Source organism: Spea bombifrons, chromosome 3 (assembly GCF_027358695.1).
Source record: "Spea bombifrons isolate aSpeBom1 chromosome 3, aSpeBom1.2.pri, whole genome shotgun sequence".
Lineage (NCBI taxonomy): Eukaryota > Metazoa > Chordata > Amphibia > Anura > Pelobatidae > Spea > Spea bombifrons.
Genome location: NC_071089.1, coordinates 4,977,123 through 4,996,518, shown reverse-complemented (window position 1 = coordinate 4,996,518; position 19,396 = coordinate 4,977,123).

The window sequence follows — 19,396 nt, the reverse complement described above, 5'->3', positions numbered from 1 at the left end:
TTGATGTTTAAGTTGTGGTTTTGAGTTGTCATGGTTACCTGTGTACCATGAATCAACTGGATCCATAGTAAGTAAACCCTCCCCGTGCTTTGGGTAAGTGGTCCTACTGTTTAATGTATTGCCCCAACACCCCGCTTCATTGCCATAACATATAAGGCAGACTATGGGTAAAATTAAAGTGGTTATCATGTTCTCTACATGCTCAGAACCTGTAACTTCTGGCTTTTCACAGACTCATCTAAACTCTACGTGTTTAATGCAGTGCTTTCTGGAAAAAAATCATTTGCCAGACTGTTGTTGTTTATTATCTCAACAAAATATAGAAGAATGTGATAAGCACAATTTATAAAACAACATATCACAGTGCGTACATATAAAATGTTCTGTCTCAGATCATCCACCACGGTTAAAAATAAAATAAAAACACAAAACATTTAACAATGGTTTGTTGATAGAAAAGCTACAGAAACACATACATGAAACATACTTATCCACAAAATAAACAGGGGGAAAAACACACATTAAAGCCTTAAACCTCAATATAAAGACAAGAAAAGAAGCACAAATTGGAGAATTATTGACTTCCTAGAATCGGAGCAAACATTATCCATGGCTAAGGCTTTTTCTTGGCGCCCGCAACAATTTGTCTCTCTCATGTCTTCTTCTCAAATAAACAATTAAACAAAGGAAACAGTAAATTAAAACATCTGCAACCGGGGCCACTAGAGTACAGAACCTGAAAATGATAGTAATAATAATAATAATAATAAAATAACAATAATAATAATAATAATAATAAACAAATAAAAATAATAAAATAATAATATTAATAATAATAATAATAATAAAATAACAATAATAAAATAATAATAAAAAAATAACAATAATTAATAATAATAATAATAATAATAATAATAATAAAATAACAATAATAATAATAATAAAATAACAATAATAAAATAATATTAATAATAATAATAATAATAAAATAACAATAATAATAATAATAAATATGAATAGTTTTGCTAAGTCCTACTTTATTCTGAAAGATCAAACTCTCAATAGGACTGGATCGACCTTATGCCTTTCCGATGAGGTTTATATTTTAGTCAGTGGTGGGTTTTTGCCTTCACTGTATCTTATGATTTGTAATTCTAGGCTTTTATTTTTTGTGGTTCCTTTCATTCCCATATAATGAGAAAGCAGAGTGGAAAAAAAGCTAAAAAAAGGTTTTATAATGGAATGTTATAGTTGTCAGGCAACACACTAAAAATAACAAGACATTCTATTTATAAAAAAAAAAGAAATCTCGGTGAGAACTCATTATTCCAAATAATGTAAAGATAGTAATTTAAACTTCATTGTCTGGCCACAAAAAAGGGAAAAAGGCTTTAAAAATAAATGCTTTTCTTACTCTATTCTATAATTATATTTCTATAAAAAAGGAAACAAGCTGAAAATAGTCTTTTTGTGGTCATTTTTAAGGTTGAACTGTTGGAGAGGGTTAGGAGAGACTTGATTATCTGCTAACAACATTATCTCCCAATATTTCGACGTTTGAATTTATTAACCCATTTCCTGCTGTTTCTATACACATTATTGGGGTTTTTAAGGCTGTAGAACCCTGCGATCCCCTCATACCCAGCAAACATTCTGAGTTCCTAGAAAAGAGCTTACTCCCATTACACATCACTCCTATCACCCATCACAACTCACTCTCATCACTACTATCATACCACACTCTTATCACACATCACTCCCATCACACAGCATAACTCACTCTCTCACACCTGTCACCCATCACAACTCACTCTCATCACTACTATCATACCGCACTCCTATCACACATCACTCCCATCACACAGCATAACTCACTCTCTCACACCTATCACCCATCACAACTCACTCTCATCACTACTATCATACCGCACTCCTATCACACATCACTCCCATCACACAGCATAACTCACTCTCTCACACCTATCACCCATCACAACTCACTCTCATCACTACTATCATACCGCACTCCTATCACACATCACTCCCATCACACAGCATAACTCACTCTCTCACACCTATCACCCATCACAACTCACTCTCATCACTACTATCATACCGCACTCCTATCACACATCACTCCCATCACACAGCATAACTCACTCTCTCACACCTATCACCCATCACAACTCGCTCTCATCACTACTATCATACCGTACTCCTATCACACATCACTCCCTCACATCTGACATCTTAACTTGTGAAAGCATCTGATCTTGCCTTGACCTGTGCGTGGTCACGTAAAGCAAGTGGGCTGGTCCAAGTTAGACCGGCCCTGTTTGAATAATTTTGGACCACCCCAGGTTGGTTATTGCCACGCTTAGTGTAGCAGAACTTTTTTTTAAAAAAACATTCAATATGGTAGTGTATACTTCCAGTGGATAAAACATTTTATTATGATTATTATAATTTTTATTATTTATTTTATATATATAATTTTTTAATATATATATATTTGTTTTAATTAGAATGTTCATTTTCAATATTTACTTTCTTGGAGGAAAACATAACAGAAGCTTATATGAAATTATATATGAGCAAAACCGTAAAACTTTCTCTACAGAGCCCTGAGAACCTACAGGGGACGTTAAATACACGACCAGACACTATTAAAACTTTGGAGTCAGTCTGGGAACCTTTGTTTGTGTTTTAAATAGATCTAAAAATATACAGTTTTATGTAAAATCTGTCAAGGGAATTATGAACTCTGCCCATAATCTGTGACCGGAATACATGAATCTGTTAAACACGGTGAATCATTTTACCTGACTCTGTGAGTGCAGGAACAGCCATGCAAAGGCCAAAAAATCAGTCACTTCTCAGACAAAACATGAATTACACTTCGTGTCAGAAGAAGGCACAGATAAGATGTTTGAGGGTCATTGGCAAGCTGAGGGCAAAGATGGCACAGGCAGGCTGTTTGAGGATTAGGATGGCACTGATGCTTGGAGGCAAAGGTGAAACTCACAAGGTATTTGGGGCAATTGTGGCACTCACAAGCTGTTAGGGGCAAAGGTGGCACTGTGTTGCTTGGTGAAGTTGGGGGCCCCGGAACTTTTTTTTTACACCAGGGCCCTGTGGTTCCTAGTTACACCCTGCAGCTGACCACTAAAACCTGCATAATTCACGTCTGCCTGGCACTGCACTTTCCTTATGATGTCATATTCTGGTGCTGTCTTGGGATAGGCCTAAAGAAGGCCACCCTATACCCCAGGAGCTCAAATAATTTCTTATTTTCTTAGTGTTTCTTATTTCTGCTGGACTGCATTTTAATCTTTTTTTCCCAAAAATATATATTCAGCTTTTTAAATAAAAATAATAATCTCCCACCTCTAATCCTTAATATTCCTGCAATTATTATCACAATGATACAATGTTTCACAGCAATAGTCCAATTCTTTTCAATTGAATGGTCCTGCCACCTTCTGGAGCGACAGGTAAGTACCCTCTTGACGAAGCCTTGGATAGATGAAAAGGGAACACAAAGTAAAAAAACAACAACAATACGCATTTTGTGACTCTCTCAGCTGGAGGTTTATCTGACATCCAGTGTGTTTGTCAACTCCTCTCAACTAGATGAAAGCTCAGAACCCGGACACATGGAGCTGTATTATCGTACTTGTGTTCTCTATAATGCTGGCGTCTTCCGCCTTTCCGATAATGAGAGCCTCTTATGATTAATGAAAAATCTCTGGCTGCAAAAACACATTGAACAAATTTAATTTAGGCTTTTAAAAATAAAATAAACTCTCTCCCCTACACTCTCTAAATGTTTTCCTACCTTCTCTGGCGACCACTTCCGCCTCTGCTGACCACTTCAGCTTCTTCATCATCTATCTTTCTTTTTTAATCCTCTACCTTCGTCCGCACCTCTGCACGGATATAACCTGGCATGAACTTCTGCCAAAATGCTGACTCTTCTGGTGACGTCTTCTTACCCGATCCTCAAATCGTGCCTATCAGGGGAGAGGACGTCACTGAAAGAGCCACCATTCTGGTGGAAGTTCGCCGCAAGCTATGTCCGTTCCTCCAGTCGGGCGAGAGGACGTCACCAAAAGTGCCATCATTTTGACGGAGGTTTGCCAGGTTCTGTCCGGATAAGATAAAAGATGAAAGAGAGAAAATAGACGATAAAGAACATGAAGATGAGGAAGCTGAAGTGGTCGGCAGAAGCGAAAGTGGTCGGCAGAGAAGGTAGCAAAACATTTAGAGAGTGTGAAAGAGTGAACGAGAATGAGAGTGCGAGAGAGTGAGTAAAAATGCCCCCAAAATTTTCTCCGAATCATCCTTTGGCCCAATTGCATGTCTCTACAAATCAGCATTACTGTGACGTTTATGTCCCCAATGTGTCATCTATGTAGGATCAAAGATCTGGTGTTCCCAAACACACATTTCTTTTAAAGTTTACTGTCCATGGCAGCCCCACTAAAACAGAGATGCATGCATACAAAAAACACCTTAGGCTGAAGCTGCAGCTCTGCAGCTGCTGCTCTCCTCCTCCTTGGTCAGCTTGGGTAGGAGACCTGCCCCTGTACAATCAACGGGGAGCAGGTAGAATGTGAAGGGCATTATTCATTTCATTTAAGAAGGTGTGCTGCTCTTGACCAAGCCATCACTTTTAGACTAGATACACCGAATTAACCAAGACCACCGAAGGGTCTCAGGGGCACCAACATTCTCCATGACAGATTTCCTTTCAAGTGTATTTTTTTCCCAGCAGACAAGAATGTATTTGACTTTGCTTTGTAATGCCAAATGTTATAAACTCTTTATTCCAAGCGTGAAGCTGGTTAAAAAGCGTTCAGAAAATATGTTCTCCGCTTCTAGTTAGTTTATGGAAATGAACCAAATGAAAAGAGAGACGAAAATCTGCAATTTAATTTGTTTGCTAAAAACAGAGAATCCACAAGCGTTGGAAGCCAAGGGCATGGAGTATTTTCTGCCGATTTGGTAACACAACACGTTAGTCAGTTGTGAAATGACTATAATCTACTCCTAGCTATCATCATTTAGAGGTTCAGTGAGCTCCTCCTTTCCGATAGGGACTGGGGCACAGCTGGAGAGCTCGAGAGAGCAATCAATGCCTGCGTCTCCTCATTAGGAGCGAAAACCTCGCAGGCAATGAAGCCTACACGGAAACAGGCAAAAAAAATGACATTTCCATGTACGCTCTGAAATATCGCACTGTTGTATTTTTTTTATTATTTTATTTTAATATTTATTAATATTCCTAATATAATAAGGCACATGGATAAAATTTAGTAAAAAAAACCCAAAAAATCAGTAGCAATTTTTTTTTCGACAGTGGAGAAAAATATTTTTTTTTTTTCAACTTCATGGATCAAGAACTTTTAAATTACATTGTTTAGCTCTAAATACTATTTCTTCCCCCAAAAAAGCAACCCAGTTTATTCTTAAAAGGCTCCACTCTACCTGCTGTCACCAGATCCACGGATGGTTCATTCTAGATACGGAACACCGTGATACACTTATACCCAGCCAACATTCTGAGCTCCTAGAAGAGAAGGACATCAGGGGAGGAAAGAGGGAAAGGGTTGGTTGGGTCCCGGTGAAGTACTGACCTTACCAAAAACCCTGAAAGACTTCGTTGGATGGTCGACAAAAGCCTCGTTGGGCAATCATGTAAACTTTACCATATTCCTGATGGCTGTAAACAAAATAAAAAGTTAATATTATCAATATCCTTTAATATGTAAGGTCATTGTCCAGTGTTTTTTATAATGTTATTTATTACTATCCATAGTAACATTTTGGGTTTGTTGTCAATAGGCTTGTGACGAAGGACAGACGGATATCAAAGAGAAATCATAAACCTCCACAAACTTTAAAAAAAATGTTCTACTCTTCAAAACAAAGCAGATCGATAAGAACATTTTCAGAACATTCCATCCCGATATCGTGCCTGAATATGGCTTCCTTGCTAAAGCTTTTCAGCGTTTCAAATCGTCTTAATTCAAGCAGGCAGTGACGGAGAGGAGAATAGACGACCCGCAGGGAAAGTTATATTTAGGGTCTCGCGTTCACACGCTATATGATATAAAAATATACTGTATTTAACTCGGCGCACGAAAGACACAAACATAAATGTTGGTGTTTCCTGTGGGATTTTGATGGAGTCTAGTGGAAGAATTGATATATTTGTAATTATGGCTACAATAATATCCAAAACAGAGTCAAAATAGCGAAGCCTTATGATTATTATTCTGTATCTAGAGGAGGTTCAGCTTAGTCCTCAAGAGCCACAACAGACTTTACCAAAATGATGCAAAAGATGGGTCGACAACTCTCCAGTCAACATCTCCTTCGATATTAGACTCCTTTGGTTTTCCTTATCTTTATGTATAGGTTATTGAGATGGGTGCTAGGTGTTCCTCTGGACTAGATCGGCCTGTGTCTTACTTGGCCCTGTGAGGTTCTTAGGTTCTTACCTTGGAACCGTGAAGTCCCTGAGATCCTGGGTTTTCCCAGGTCTTCGAGTAAATGTGCTAATTTTCAGGGTCACATAGTCTGGAAGTGACTCCTTCATATTATACTCGGATTTAATGATATCTGAGGTTGGAAACAGGTAACTTCTGAATTTCTTCACCTCCTGACGAGCCAAGGTTTTCACGAGGAACTTTATTAGAGCCACTTGGTTTCCACCATTAGAGCTTCACTACAAGAGAATCTTGGGGTGGTCTATAATATATAAAGAGTCTCAGGGCCAGCCCTTTCCCGGGGTAGGATGAAATTACCAGTAATTGGAAACTCAGGTGCCCAATTTATTCCTTTCTCTTGAATGTGACTCGGATTAATTGCCACATCCCTCTCATGCTGCTTATTCTAAGCTCCTTCTGGTCCAGCTTCTGCCGTTTTATCTCGATATCTTTTATGATGGCACATCTGGCATATTGAACGTAGCACCAATGTCTAACAGATTACATATTCTTCATGATAATGGCGGGTCTATCCAAGAGTTCCCTTAAATGCTGACCCCCTGCTCCATAATCTGCATGCTTTGACCCTGAAGTGGATGAAATAATTTCTTATCTACCCGGCACCATCATACATTTTTGGTAGTCCTGCTCCAAGCAGTCACCTCATGGCCCGAATGGCTTTCCTCCGACAGAATTTCTGTATTTGGGAAACTTTCATGCCTGCTAATGCTTTCTTATTTACTTACCCCGGATTCTCTTGGATTTAAAAGCCCTTGGGGGTTCTTCAAACAGCTAGGTTTCTAACCAAAAAAAGTTCATATCATTTTGTGATAACGATGGTTTACTGTATTATACAGGTAGGTAATAAATAATTATTAAATGAGATTTTAAATACATATCCAAACATCCGAGCCTTAATATACACAAATTCCTTAGAATCCTACTAAATCCTACATTAAATAGTGCTAAAATATGTCATTTTCTCAAATTCTTTTTTTTTTTATTTAATCAATTAAGGGTTTTCAATAAAATAAAACGGTTGGTGAATATTTCTAGAATTGTGTAGATTTTAACCCCTTAATGACAAAGCCTGTACATGTACGGGCTCAAAATGCATTGTTTTCAACGGGTTTAGGGACCGCCCATTGTCCTTAAGGGGTTAATAGATGTATCTTGTAGGGTTTAAACACAAAACACCTGGTTACTTTGAATTGCCCTTTACCATTGGGGTTAAGAGGGGTACAGAGGACGGGGGGGATGATAATAGCGGGGAAAGGGGTCTCATAAAGGGCATTGTCCTTTGAAAAGTCTCCCAATAATACCGTCCACAAGACATGATTGCTTTAGGATGGTCTACTTATGATAAATCATATGGCCGTAAATAGGTTACCGACAGGCAGCCGACATCTGTAAATCGCATTATGTGAAGGTCAATAACTGCTTCGCAATTCGATTAATGTTACATATCCTTTACAGAATGAATTTCATTTAATTACCAGCTTTACATTAAATGGATTTGACTGTAAGACAAACAGAGACCTGTAACTCATTGGCTGCCGGGTAGGATGTCCGACACATTGCCGAAAAGGTCGGTTGTAGGTGGCAGACGCACCTAAGCTTCGTTCAGATTCTACAGGTGTGAAAAGTAACAAATGGGTGGTAGATAAGTGGAACAGCCTCCCATCTGAGGTGGTAGAGGTTACTACAATGGGGGGGGGAACCAAACGTGCATGGGATAGGATATCAGGATAATGTGACATGTGGACTCTGAACACATGTTCATACAGATGGGGCTGGGTTTGAACATCATTCTGAAATCTGGTGAATTGGTCTTTCTATCTGTTCTTCATGATACAACCCACCATAGCGGGAGACCCGGATATCTCTGCGGACAAGAAGCTAGTCTTCCATATGGTTCAACCACGCCTCATGGGCTCCCAGTATCTGGCGTTGAGCAGACATGACCCTAGTGTAATGTCATGACTGCCGTCGCCGACAAGCACTCACCACAGAAGTTCTTCATGCTTGAATCGCCTAGAACCGGGTTGAGTCACAAGCTAAGGGAAGAGGCACGTGGAGCCTCGGGTGTAGCCAGGTAGAGTTCGGCACTGTAATAGGCAAAGCACGTTCCTAGGAAAGGGAAGTTCCTAGGCAGGTAACACAGGATGCCAGGGGTTAATGCAGGACGGATGGTCAGACACAGCCGGGTTCGGTTCACTAAATGGGTAGTCGTACAATCCAGGGGTCGGTTTACGGAGCAGGTAGTCATACAAGTCAGGTAGTTACACAGATGGGACAAGAAAGGAACAGAATTACCAGGCAGAAGAGTAGTCGCTCCTGGCACACAGACTAACAACACATACCAACACGCAAACTCACTATAACACCATACAAACACCATACAAACACATACTCTAACACCATACACTAACACCATACTATAACACCATACTCTAACACCAAACTCTAACACCATACACTAACACCATACACTAACACCATACTCTAACACCATACACTAACACCATACACTAACACCATACACTAACACCATACTCAAACACCATACACTAACACCATACACTAACACCATACACTAACACCATACACTAACATCATACTCTAACACCATACACTAACACCATACACTAACACCATACTCAAACACCATACACTAACACCATACTCTAACACCATACACTAACACCATACACTAACACCATACACTAACACCATACTCTAACACCATACACTAACACCATACACTAACACCATACACTAACACCATACTCTAACATCATATTCTAACACCATACTCTAACATCATACACTAACACCATACACTAACACCATACACTAACACCATACTCTAACACCATACACTAACACCATACACTAACACCATACTCAAACACCATACACTAACACCATACACTAACACCATACACTAACACCATACACTAACATCATACTCTAACACCATACACTAACACCATACTCAAACACCATACACTAACACCATACTCTAACACCATACACTAACACCATACACTAACACCATACACTAACACCATACTCTAACACCATACACTAACACCATACACTAACACCATACACTAACACCATACTCTAACACCATACTCTAACACCATACTCTAACACCATACACTAACACCATACACTAACACCATACACTAACACCATACTCTAACACCATACACTAACACCATACACTAACACCATACTCTAACACCATACACTAACACCATACTCTAACACCATACTCTAAGGCACACACCCACATTTACACCATATACCAACACACACTCGTGCTAACATCATAGACTAACACACAATCACGCTAACACCATATACTAACACTAATACTCACACTAACACACACAAGCTCTAACATCATATGCTAATGCTGACACTCAGGCTAACATCATACACTAACACACACACACACACTGTGACACAGTATTCGTACTCCATAGACTTTATTGGCTAACTGAGTAGATTCAGACTGCAAGCTTTCAAGAGCTCTCAGGTCTCCACCTCACTGAAGCAGAATAAAATGCATCACAGGCTATACTACTAATGAAGATGCAAGCTCCTGGAGCCAATCTAAATGTCACCCAGTTAGCACCTAGACTGAAGGGGACCCCAAGCTCTGTATACAGTAATAACCCCCAGGTCTATACACAGTAATATAACCCCCAGCGCTGTAAACGGTAATAATAATCCCCCAGTGCTGTATACAGAAATATAACCCCCAGCGCTGTATACAGAAATATAACCCCCAGCGCTGTATACAGTAATATAACCCCCCCAGCGCTGTATACAGTAATATAACCCCCCAGCGCTGTATACAGTAATATAACCCCCCAGCGCTGTATACAGTAATATAACCCCCAGCGCTGTATACAGTAATATAACCCCCAGCGCTGTATACAGTAATGTCAGTCGGTGACAAAAAAATGGGTTTTATCTTGTTTTGTCCCAATACACTCCCTTTATCTGCAGACCTGGAGCGGCCGTTGCTGTCAGTCATGTGATATTTTGGGTGACGGCTCAAACACCACACTGAGCTGATGCTTTATGGCGATGCTAATGAAGTCTTCTTCCATAGACTTTCATTAGTCAGAGAGTCCACCTGGGTGATTAAGACTGAGCCATTCTATTGTTCCCCACAGGCAGTATGATAAGAAGTCAGGGGGTTTGTGTAGTAGATTCAGGATCAGATAACAGAGCGAGAACCTCATACAAAATATGCAGCTGCCTGAAAACATTATATTATGAAGCAAAAACTACTGTAAGAGAAAACACACAATATTTTGGAAAACTTTTTTTTTAACATAAAAAATAAAGGGAGTTTCTCTTTAATTATCCCATGAATTAGCTGTGAATTAGTTAGAGGCGTCTCCTATATCCTACTGGCTCTTCAGGCTGTTTATTATCGCACTGCATGTAACCCCATCTAATCTGAAAAAATATCCCCCAAATCCCTCCCCGCTACTCAGTAAAACATCATTAAAGCCGACGGCCACTTTGGGGCATTTGTGTGCTTAATGCATCGTTTGAAGCTTTAGAGTTTATATCTCATGTATTTGTCCGTTCCCCGTCTCCATTCTAATTTCTGACTATTATTTAAAATGCATATTCCTAACCCCATTTATTGCTAATTAGAATGTAACGAGTTTACTTGGAGGAGTAAAGCGAGACAGATGACATCATAATTTCATTGTATGAGGGGAGAAGAACGTCTATATAGAGGCAGAGATAGGAAATCATTCCGTATAGTTCGGGATGTGAATGCATGGCATAGCCTTTCAGCAGAAGTGGTCAGGTTGACCCAGAATGATAATTTACAGCTTATTTATTTATTTATTAGAAAATTTAAAAGCCAACTCGGACTTTGTATCAAAGAGAAGTAGCTGGGATCCGTAGCTCAGACACAAATGAGTCACACCGGACCTCAGACCCAGCATTTCCAAGAGTTTGGTTGCCAAGTTCTATGTCATCTTAACCTGGTTGTGACTTCTGTAGCAATATCTACTTGGGTCGGTCACCATTTTTGGCTTTATTAACCCCTTAAGGACAATGGGTGGTGCCTAAACCCATTGATAACAATGCATTTTGAGCCCGTACATGTACGGGCTTTGTCATTAAGGGGTTAATATAACTTGTGACATATATTCTCATTTTTTAATACTTATACTATCAAAATCAATAAAATGTATCTTAAATATTTCATCGTTAACATCTGATACAGCTCCTCTTTGCGACGTTTGAATGCCAGATTTAAAAGTTTGATTGAATTCAAAGTTCCTTTTCCCGAAAGGTTTACCCTCCTCGTGACGATCGCAAAAAGAGCAGGAAGTGACCTGAAGTTAAAAATAAAAAAGAGGGAATGCGGAAAAATTTTGATCCCAAATTTTCTTTAAAGCAGCGAGTTTCTGGATAGCAGGAACGCCATCGACCCCGATCCAGATATACAAATCCAACTAAAATACATAAATGAAACATAACCAATAGCATTCCTCTTAATATGGAACACGCCTGCTATTGGTCGAAATCTTGTAACTGCTTTCTTATTGGTTATTTTTAATGGACAAAATCTGCTTTTCTTTCAAAAACAAGGACGTGACCCCAAACTTTTGAACGGCGTTAGTAATATAAATCTATAAATATATAGTGAATGGGCAAAGCAGGTGGCTCAATCTGATTTGATGACAATGACATCACATACGGACATGGAAGGTGCCAGCCTTCTGCTGGTTCTATTAGCAGTCATGTCTTCACCCAAATACGTAAAATCCCGGCTGGTCTTCATGCGCCGCCGACACCTCATCTGTCTCATTATCATTAAATAACTAAATGGAGCAAACTGGTTATATTTTATACGGCATCCGGATGGCCGTTATTCCAGCCCTCTGGTAAAACCAATAGTCTGGTAAAGATTATATTATATAAAGTGACATCATGCGGTCCACTGTGTAACATGGGGCTTATTCACTAAACACAAAACATAGAATCTGCCGGCAGGTCGGCCCCATCCGGCCCCCGTCTAGTCGCCCGTTTCTCCTGCTGTAAAGACTCAGACCTTAATCAGTCGTTGGTCTCGTCTTAGATTCATGACCCATATACCTATCCCGCGCATGTTTAATACCCTCACTGTATTACCCTCTACCACCTCTGCTGGGAGGCTGTTCCCTTTATCTACCCTCTGAGTAATGTAAAACTCTCTTATATATATATATATTTAAGGAGAGTTAGAAATCGGACTTTGGAGGTCCATCAAAGACATTTTCCTGTCCTCTCCGCTATGTGACATTAAGCAGGCCCAGCTGGTAACTCTTCATTCTATGCTAAATAAATGAACATAACTATTTCTCAGGCTGGAGGGTCAGCGAGTATACCGAGGGGTTAACAGCATATTCCCGTTCATTTAAAGTATTTGTTGAGTAATTGGGGTGGAAAGTCAGAGAAGCGAACTCAAGGGCAAAAAAAGGACAACAGCATTTCTGGATTCAGTTTGGCAAATTCCTCAGCGATCCCATTTTTATTGATTATTTTTTAATTAGATGAATTTAAGAACTTCTCAAGAAGCAACAGTGGCGGCTGCTAAACAAAACAAGAAAAGAAAATACAAGACGGGTCCCCGGTGACAAATTTATCATACAACGGGCCATTTACTACTTAAACTTAGGGCGAGTCAAATATAGAACTATATCGGCCCCATTCGGCCCCCGTCTAGTCTCCCATTTCTCCTGCTGTAACGACTCAAACCTTAATCAGTCGTTGGTCTCGTCTTAGATTCAGGAGCCGTATGCCTATCCCATGCGTGTTTAATACCCTCACTGCATTACCCTCTACCACCTCTACTGGGAGGCTGTCCCACTTACCTATCACCCTCTCTGTGAAGCAAAAGATTCTTCCATCACATTGCCCGAAACCTTTAAAACGGGCAGACTAGACGGGCCGAAATTCTATGTTTCCATTACAAATGCCTTTTGTTTTTAGATAAGAATGATTATAATAAATAAATAATTTATAAATACTTTTTTTTTATTATTCATAAATAAAAAAATATATAATGAACAAAAATAAGATACAATTTTAGGAAAATGAAAAAATTGTAATAAAAATTTCCATCTAGGTTTATTTGTCCAAACTTCTAAACAAATTTTTTTCTAGAAGGCAATCTGATAATCGCTTTGCTTGCGTTACCCGGCCCCAGACGGCACTAGATGTTAGTATTAAATAATAGCGGGAAATAACAGCAATTAGCCGGAGGTTTCCCGTCGGATTTGGCTAAGGCTGTTAATGGTCGGAGCCGCCATTACTAGCTTAAAGCGATGAGCATCCGAAGGATTGAGAGTAATTGCTTCGGAATGATATCTCGATTTTCACGCTGGAAGGTGGCCAACTAAACGAGAATAACGTTACGCATTGGAATCAAATAAACATTTCTGTAAAGACTGGATTATTCGTGATTTACGTGGCGCGGGGAAGGGTAGACATCTTGAAAAATCATTTCAAGGCAAAATATAAAAGAATGATTGAGGGTCACCTTATACAATAATAATTTAAAATCAATATATACAAGAAAAATAATGAATGGGTGCCAATTAAAAAAAAAATCAATTTTAAATAAATAAATCATTAATAATTAATAACTATTAAGATGTTTTTGAAAATTTGGCAAAATGAAAAAAAGGAATTCTTCACTTTTACTGAAAAAAAAAAATGTAGATAAAGAGCAGAATAAAAATAAAAACGTAATTTTCACCTTCATTAAGGGTAATTATAGCGTAAGAAAATCTGCCCCAAACATTCCCCATTTTTTGTGACATTTTTGGAAATATAATTTTAATTTAATTAAAAAAAGGGCAATCATTTTGGACACAACACTTCAGATGTGGCGGCTTATGATGTGTTTTCCATATTATGACAAATTTGTCAGAAAAACCATTTTTTTCCTTCATATATTTAACATTTTGTGTACTTTTCTCTGTAATGCCTTTCCAAATTGCCCTCCATTCATGTTTCTTCTCTTCCAAATATTATTAAGATTGTAAGGACGGCGTTGAGATGGCTTGAATGAAAAGAAATGCATACATTCTAAAAACTTAGAACATATAAAACACATTTTTGGGTTCCTAACAGATAAAAACATGAAAGAGCGACAACAATAAAAACAAAATGTCAAAAGAAAGTTAGAGAAAATTTAATGAATCTCATTTTGCTGATAAATTGCTATATTGGGGGGGGGGGGCTGAATCTCATCTCTATGGTTTCTCTGCGATGTTTTCGGAAAGTCACAGAAATGATGAAAGTTCCACAAAAGACGTCAATCTCTCTATGATGAAAACTAACGCTGGTATGTTTTTAACTCTTTTGTGACCTTGGGACATTTAATGGTCTGACCTCTGCCGGTACGATGGCCGTTGCACTGAAGTTCCGACATTTTGTTTCTACGCGGCCAACGCTGGGATCCTTTGATCCTTCTTTGTTTTTGGCAAGAAAAGGTAACGTAGTTATTAAGAATTTTAGACAATTTGAGGCATTTGCAGTTGTCAATCAAGGGGTTTATCCTGACTTCTTTTGACCAGAATATGCTTAATTTTTGTTTTGCCTTCAACCAATCAATGAAGGACACCTTGGGAACGTCAAATTTAAAGGACTTAGGTCTTTTTTTTTTCCAACTACGTAACCAATATCCGTACTCGGAAAATGTTTGCAGTGGGAGAGCTCCATGCAGAATAAGAGAGGCGAGACGAGGTCAAGTAGGATAACCGAGAACCCCAAGGTTCTTGGACAATGAAAAAGTTCTAGGTTCGAAAGAGCAGAGTCTTAAACGATCATCGACACCAACTGGCTGAACGGGGACCGCATTCCCGCGGCATATCCTCCCATAAGCTTATTAAATATAAATATACGGAGTCTGAAACCCCTCAGCTAGTTTTATAGGTCAGCACCAAGCAGGAGCTAATCTTGCAGGAAGAGACGCTGAGGGGCATTATAATATATTCTAGATTTTAGGAATGAATTCGGTTTCATTATCCCTTTTGTTTCCGGTAATCTCCATTGTTCTTCACGCCGGCGATCATCTTCCACGAATTCTTTAAAAGATCTGAAATTTGGCTTCCAACAAATCTCCCTAATATTTTCTGAGATAGAAATGGCCCACTTTGTTAACGATTTGCTTACGGCGACAGCTTTTCCGGGCTCTGTTCCGCGCAGATTGCATGCTCCCTGTCAGACGTTGTCACTTTCTCTTTGACGACGTCTCGCTGTGTGCTGTCCCACATTCTCCGCCGTAAACACCGTCTCAAGCGGTAAACAAAGCCGGCAGAAGGTCTGAAGACGGACAGCGAGCTTGCTAATAAATGTATTTATAGGTAGCGCGTCTGTGCTTGCTGGGATTTGTTCGTTCGCGGCCGTGTGATCTATTAAATCCCATTGTTTGGCTTCTGAATGATTTTTTTATTCTTAGATTGAAAAGAAAATGATATCACGCAAAGACTTAAATCCAACTTATTTTCTAAACGATCGATCTGTCTGTCTATCTATCTACCGTACTTGCCGGCGTATAACGCCGTGTTATACGCCGATAAATACGGTATCTATCTATCTATCTATCTATCTATCTATCTATCTATCTATCCATCCATAACTTCTAGTTTAAAAAATGGTTGCCAATGAGGGGTGTACCCCCATGTAAGCAAAATGACTGCCTAGGGCCAGGAGCTATGGGGAAACCTTAGCCACAGGTGACCATGGCCCTGCCTGTTGTGGTCCTGCTATAGTCCGACAAGGAAGATCACCAAACAGTGATTGAACCCAACGGAGCAATTAATGGAGCCAAAAAAGTCTGTGCCCCCTCCTGGAGTAACTTTTCTTTTTCCCATTTGCCTTCAAGCAGGAAGTTTTGAGATATGATGTCATATCCTGTTCCATGGCATCATCTGGTGGGACACATGAATTGGTCATAGTAAAGGTTTAGGTAGACAGGTAAGAAAAGATAGATAGATAGATAGATAGATAGATAGATAGATAGATAGATAGATAGATAGATAGATAGATAGATAGATAGATAGATAAAAAGACAGATAGATAGACAGATGGACAGACAGACAGACAGACAGATAGATGATAGATAGATAGATAGATAGATAGATAGATAGATAGACAGTTAGATTATATAATAAATAGATTGACAGACAGACAGACGGATATGTTGTACAACGTGCAAATTAGATGTGAAATAATAATAATGCTTCTTTTATGTTTTGTAGGCTAAATTGTACTTGTTGTGTCTTTTTTGTCATTTGAAAAGGTGACAGAGTCACATGACTATTCCATACAAGTACAATTGAACGTATTTGAATTGAAGATTCATATTTATTAAATGCATCACAGAGAGAGACAGAGAGAGAGAGAGGGGGAGAGAGACAGAGAGAGAGGGAGAGAGAGAGAGGGAGGGAGAGAGGGAGAGAGAGGGAGGGAGGGAGAGAGAGAGAGGGAGAGAGATGCATTTTTGGTGCTCCGGGAATTTATAAAGCTATTTGTAACACAAAAGCATTTCAGAACCGAATAAAATGTGAGAAAATAATAATTACCAACTAAAGCTCCTCGAGTGTCGTCTCCATCAAATTCTGATTTCTGCGTAGGATAAAAAGATCTCCGAATTGCATTTTAATAAAGCGTGTATCAGCGTGTATCAGTCCGATTATTGAAAACGGGAGACAGGAACGCAACGGTTTTTCACGTTTCAATAAAATTCCATATTTGGGAACAACTCAATACAATGACATATAATAACATATTAATGACATATAATAACATATTAATGACATATAATAACATATTACATTGAAAGTACATTTTTTTAAAGATGTTGGCTTTTTTTTCCTGATGACTTCACAACTTTGAAAAACAGCCTGTATGTTAGATGTTACAAGCTGCTTTCTCGCTGCCTGCTTACCTGGATGGGTAGAACGGATCTTCACTTGGTAGCTCTTTCAATACTTTATTAACCCCTTAAGGACAATTGTGAGCCTGTACATGTACAGGCTTTGTCATGAAGGGGTTAATGTATTGTTATACTGTATTTCATTCTGGGGGTTAAGTGTTTTAGGCGAGGCAGATGGCGGCCTGTTGTTTGGACTGCCTTTCAGCTTAGTTAGACTCAGCCGTCATGTAGGAAATGTTTTTTCATGGCTGAAAGGAAGAAATCATGGAGGAATTTGACAGCTTAGCTGGCTCGCCCGGTGACATCTGCCGGTCCCTGTCGAGATCTACTCAGGGGTAGCCGGTGACCCTGGTAGCCCACAAGCCACTTGCTGGTGACCCCCGGTGCGAGCTCCGCTTCATTGCATACATTAGGAAAAATGGTAACATTTAAGGAAAAAAGAAAAGATCTTGTAGAAAAAATATTACCTTAAGCAGCTGTGAGCGTGGAAATGCAAGCAGGGAAACAAATGTAAAGACTTAACAATTAAACCAATAATCCTTGAACTCTGTTAAATGTCCTATAAATGCTGTATCCACAAATGGACCAGTTAATAATCTGAATTTAACTTCCAAAACTCCCAACATTTGAATGGTCCATGGGAGGTTGACGGGGCTTTATCAAGAACGTTTTGACTTAGGAACCTCACATAAGCCACCAATGGGGCTAAACTAGAAACCAGTAATTTCCCGTTCTTCCATACATTCTTACACACGACATATTCTGGGGAGTAAACAGGGGTGAGAAGATTTGAAATATCAAGAAGGACTGCTGTGCAAAAGAGGGGCTCCGCAGTAATTGACCTCCTTCTTCTTCTGATGGGCAGCCTTCAGACCATTGTGGAGAACGTATTGAATTCTCATCATGAGGCCATAAAAAGTTTTACACCTAGAACCAAAAAGCCGATGCAGAACCCAACACAACTGTCTGGCTTTGTCAGAGAGCTGTAAGTAGACCAGCCAGCTCACCTGGTTTCCCAGCATGCCTCACTTTCTTAAATGTCACAGCGAAGGAGCACACTGTCCCGCGCATGGGTATCTGGCAACTCAGCCTCTGGAAGCTGTCAACTCCTTGACGAAGATACTCATCAGATAACTCTTCGTTATGACTGTAAATGCTCTGTATGAAAAAATGTACCCATCTCTGAAATAAAAGCACTTTTTAGGCCCAAAAAAGTATTGTAATGTATGCATCACAAACGTCATGATGTCACAAATTACACGTGTAATATGTAGAGAAGACTTGCACCTCGGAGAATAGAAGAGGGGCAGATAACAGACTGCTCTGGGGCAACATTCCACTTAAATATATCATATGGGGTAATAGGGACAGGCCATATGTAGAGCACTAAGCCCTGCTTAACATACTTTTATTTGCCTTGAGCAGAGCCTACCTGGAAAGGTCCCAGATATGCCTTTAATTTATAGTTTAAAAGGCAAGTTGGATTGTTTCAGCTCACTACAACTACCCTACGTATGCATAGTTTAGTGAATAAACCCCAATAAAATTTCTGGCTTGCTAGTCTCCCAATTAATATGCGATAACTACAAGGCTCCGCTATTTATGGCTCAGCAGAAGTTAAATTGTATTTAAAATTACGTCTAAGCGTTGCCAGGATTAAAAGATTTCTGCAGCAAGTCAGTCTCGTATATTGTTTAACATAATGATCATTCCAATCACTCAAAGCGTTGGGCGACAGCCAAAGATCTACATGTAGCCTGCAAAATGTAAGCATGGCATGTGTAACAAAATGGAAAAATGACATCATCGTTAAAAATTATGGGTGTGCTCGCAGCTGCATGAAGTATGAATCTACGAAACCATGAATCTTTTTACTTATGATGGATATTTTATTGAAAAGATGATCTGTTAAAGGGGAACG